This window comes from Corvus brachyrhynchos, unplaced genomic scaffold (assembly GCF_000691975.1).
Source record: "Corvus brachyrhynchos isolate BGI_N302 unplaced genomic scaffold, ASM69197v1 scaffold142, whole genome shotgun sequence".
Taxonomy (NCBI): Eukaryota; Metazoa; Chordata; class Aves; order Passeriformes; family Corvidae; genus Corvus; species Corvus brachyrhynchos.
The window spans coordinates 9,102,546-9,107,610 of NW_008237226.1; the positions used below are offsets into that span (position 1 = coordinate 9,102,546).

The 5,065-nt window shown below is 35.4% G+C and overlaps 1 protein-coding gene across 9 annotated transcripts in view; it reads right to left on the reverse strand.

The window, feature by feature from the left end:
- DGKB (diacylglycerol kinase beta) overlaps positions 1-5,065 on the reverse strand; it is a 381,330-nt gene that overhangs the window by 239,326 nt on the left and 136,939 nt on the right. The window lies entirely within an intron of this gene.

The window sequence follows — 5,065 nt, forward strand, 5'->3', positions numbered from 1 at the left end:
GCTCCCGCCGCCGCAGCCTCCCACAGCGGGGACACCGCGCCCTCTGCGGGCCGTGCCGGCAAACCAGACCGCCCGAACAGCTCCTCCTATCCCTTACGGGGAGCCTGCCTCCAGCCGGGAACGAGCCGGCACAAAGGGAGTGAGCTGCAGTTCAGAGGGCTCGAGTTTGCCCCCTGTTCGTATGGAAATAGCATATGGTGCACCGGAACTTCGGCCTTCTAGAAAACTCACCTGCCACACTTCAGAGAGGACTTGCAGAAATGTCACTCAGGACAACAAAAGGCCTGATTGCCCTTCTTCCTCTCTGAACAAAAGAAATAGAAGTCTATGAAACTGCCCAGGTGTTAAGCAGTAATTTCAAGCTTCAGCCTGAAGGGCTCACTCATGGTAGGACAGATCCCACTCCAGACTTGTAAATGCTTGCGAGTCTCTAGCTCGGTTCCATTTCAACATACTCACAGCTCAAAAAGTATGGCAACAGTAATGTAATATACAACATGAGAAGCAGTATTCCCAAGCATGGACTCCCACTGAAACATTCCACGCCACATTTAATCAAAAGAGTTTCAAATGTTGCTTTTGAAATTATTTGAGTGCATTTGCATAATATTTGCTGCTTGAGGATCCAAAGTAACATTTTAAGAGTACTTCCTTATGATTTCTTTAAATATAGTCACAATTCAACACAAAAGTTTGTTCCATCAAAATTTACCTTGACTTAAAAGGTGAACTGGGTTGAAAATTACAATTAGTGATTTAAAAGAAAGGCATATTGGCCTGATTTCAAATTATTGATGACTATGAACTATTTACTGGTTTTCAACTTTTCTCTCACTTTAGGGCAGCTTTTCAGCAACTGTACAGTACCAGGTACAGTGCAACTGTGACATCTAGTGGCCAGTAGAGAGGAATAAAATACTTCCCTAAAACACAGGATTTCTTTAAACACTAGCATTTATCAACTTCCAGTTTATACTTCCTTTTTGTGCAATCTCACTGACAGAGGTGATAGTAATCATTTGTGACAGGAAAAGTGAGACCAAATATCTGGCATGCAATTATTTTAAAAGAGAAATCAAGTGCTTCTATCAAATCATGGTGGAATAATATTGCACACCCCCTACCAAAGACCAGAGTACAATGCTAATGGCTAACAAAACCCATCATTAAGAGGCCTTTTTTGCACAGATTACAAAAGAAATTTTACGTGATGCTAGCAGAGTCAATGAGGTCACTCTTCTCTTCTCTTACAATGTTAATCTACTTAAATTAAGGCAGAAGCAAATAAAAAGGTCATAAACTTCAAAGGTTTCTACTGTGCAGAAGTAGAATAAAAAGCCTAGTGGTCACTAATGTGCAATAGACCACTTCCCAAAGAAATCAGGAGTACTGCAGGGATGTATCTGTCCAATTTGTGTTTGGGTGGGAGACTAACTATTAGCTTAAGATGCAAAAATAAATATGGAAAGTTGATGAGGACTGTGAAAACTCCAGACTGAAGTGTGACACTCAGCAAAAAACTACCTTGTACATTTATTACTAAAACTTAGACCACACAAATAACAATTTCCTCTATACTTAACATTTTCTTTTTCTTCATGAAATTCTCACTTTACATGAGAGAATTTCTACAAAACAAAATTCCATGAAACTGGAACAACTAAACATGGCAGTAAGAATTACTTTGTCTTAACAACAAAGGTTTTAGTAGATGCCATATAGAACACATTTAGACACTGCTAATTGGAAAAAAGGGTAGTCACCCAATACAAATGGATTATAATACATGTAATATATATATACAATATAATGTATACATGTATACAATTCCAAGATCTTTTCTTCTAAAACAAATTGCCAAGTAGTATGTGTATCTATCTCAGAACCCCTATAGAAAAAGAACCAATTAATTCTTATTTAAATTCCTTATCTTGTACCCAAATTGTTTGTTTAGAACATCAACTGCTTTCAAAAGCACCAGAAAATCAAATACATGGTTTCTATCCTGGAACATTCTCAGAGATAGAACTCTGTATTTCTAAAGTCTACCTTCAAAACAACTCCAAAATCAAATCTTAGGAGGAAACAGAACATAAAACCCAGCAAGATAAAACAAACTGGATATTAAGGTTGATTTCCTAGGGAAATTAGACCTTTTCATGCTCTTTCTCCTATTATCTTCATGACTCCAAACTGTGCCAGCAACTTTTAAATTAGTTTAGTAAATTCAAATAAATTTGAAGGGCAGTAGAAATTTCATGAAAGTCTAGGAAAAAGGTACGGGGGGCAGGGGTGGGGGGGATGCAGAGAGAGAGAGAGAGAGAGAGTGAGCAGAAGGAAATCAGGCAGATTTCCTTGTTACTTCTTTGACTTGATAACAGGTGGCTGGCAAATACTTGTAGTAACAGCCTAACACTCTTATCTCTTTCAGAAGGGGATTACTGATGAGGTCAGAGGGCAAAGGCCAGAAACCTGTGAGAGGTTAGGCTATCTCAACCCCACTGCTCATAAACACTGACTTGCTTATTCTTTTATTTTTAAAAAATATAGTTCCATACTTCACTTAAATGGTCCTTTTTTTTTTGCAATTATTCTGACTAAATCATCTAATACACTATGTAATAAAAACTGATTGAAAGTATTTAAATGTAATATGGAACTTTTACATGATATCTGACCTTTCTGTATAGCTATTACAGGAAGCTAAAGATTAAGTACAAACAATGTAGCTGAATTCTAAAAGTACTATGACAAATCTGCATCTGAAATAAATTATCATAGCTTCACTGATATCAGCATAACAAATTAGACCAGCTGAGAATCTTCTATCCTTCCTACAAGCTCTATAAACAGTTAAGTATATAGTGTTAATGGACCCCAACCCAAAACAAATTAAACATTTCACTGGTATCATAATTTATTTAAATAAACTATAATGACAATACTTTGTCATCATCATACTAGACCAGCTCTGAACTTGATCTCTTGGATTTAAAATTTTGTCATTGCCAACTTCAGCATAGAACCAACACTTAAAAGAAGTGACAGAATAGTTTGGTTGGTGGGTTCTTTGTTTGTCGGTTTTGTTTGGGGTTTTTTGTGGTTTTGCTTTGGGGTTTGGAGGGGGGGGTGGGAGGTGGTCTTGTTGTTGTTTTTTTCCCTCTGATTTTCAACATATGAAGATTACTTGGACATGTCTAAGCAGCATAATCCAGTAGGTTATGCCCCTTATTTTCGCATACTAATCAGCTTGAGGAAAACCTTAAGATATCACAGCACTTTTTTATTTTATTAGTGAGTCCAAAAGATTCTTATCTTACTTTTCATTACCATAACTAAAAGGAGAGAGATAGACACCCAAAAAGCAGAGACCTGGGAAGCTAGGTTTGCAAAATCTAACAATGGCATGCAAAAGAAATAACAGCATCCCACTAACGGGATTGATGCACTGGAATGAAGAGTTTGGATAACACATTAGATGCAGCAAAACCATCAAAATCATGCTATCAGTTTCCACTAAATAACAGACAGGCATTAGAGTTTATCTTTATTGATTTCACTTTTCAATGATCTTCACAGGGATGTGTCCTAAAATACACTTTTATTCAAACTATATACAAATGGAAGTAGTACATTTTTGATGGTTTAATGAAAAATATAAAAATTTTGTTTTTCTCTAAATATTATGTGATGGTTTAAAAAATTAAGCAGATTTAAACATAAAAAGAAAAATAGGAGCCATTTTAAAGAGTTCATCATCAAAAATCATATCCTAGTAAATCACTAGCAAATTACTAGCAAATCAGCTCATATGTAGGTAATGGACGTCACATAAACAATACTTATGTATAATACAGATATTTTGCATGCTATTATAATATTTTTTCCACAACTCAGCATTTATGTCTATTAAATGCATCAAATACTAGGAATACTCTTGATGGCAGAAACACAGACCTGTGCTGATAACAGGCTGCAGAATTTTGATCACTATTTATGTATTTTTAGTATTTTCATAGTAAAGCTATGTGCAGCAAGATAAATATCTAATAACTAGTAAAAATACTCAAAATGATAAAATGTTTGATAACATAGGTTCTTTCCAACAGCTTTTGCTTTAATATGAAAATAAACTCTACAGAATGATCTGCATTAATTTATGCCATAATTTAAGGAGTTTCAAATTTAGAAAGAACGAAATGTAGACACAGAAAAGTACTCCCAGACCACCTATACTACCTGTCATAAAAGAAAATCTGTGCTGAAAATCTGCTATACTGCTCACTTTAGAGCATTTGCTGCCCGTTGTTTAGAGTAATTCTGTGGAAATAATGGAACTCATCCTGACAAAGATCTCTTGTTTGATGACAGGGAAGTAATTTGACATTTTTCTTACTCAGTCTCACATATAGAATTAGGGAAGTAGTACTACAATGATCCAGACACAATGAAAGTTATCTCCAATTCAGACTTTTTACTTGTAGTTTAATAAATAAGATTTTGCAAGACATAATTCTTCTGTTCAACAAACTGGTTTGTTACGTATTTCCCTGCACAAAGTATCAATCTGAGCATTCTTTGTGCAAATAAAATAGCACAGAGCAACTACAGCAGTCTAGATTTAGTTCAAGTCATAGCACTAAATGCAGAAAATAAATATTATTTATTATATTCAATATGTGAAAATTACTTAAGAAAAGATGAGATGAAAAGGCTTTCTTTCCAATAGCAGAAAAGCATTTGAAACCTGTGTTTTGATACATGAGTTCAAAATTAGCTCAAATACAGGACAGCAGGTGGCACTGACAGCATGCCAATCTTAGAACAACTGTGTTGAACTGGTACAAAATTGATCATATTACATCTGTATTATCTTTAATGTGATGTTGTAAATGTAGAGAACATAAGCTCATCTTTCACAATACTCTATCCTTTGCTGTAAGTGTTCCCTTTGATATTGCTTCTTACTATACTTTATTAACGTAGTTACAGAGATGGAAGATCTTCGCAGGGATGTATCATGACAGGACAAGAGGCAGCAATAATTGCTGCAGAATAATTTCCA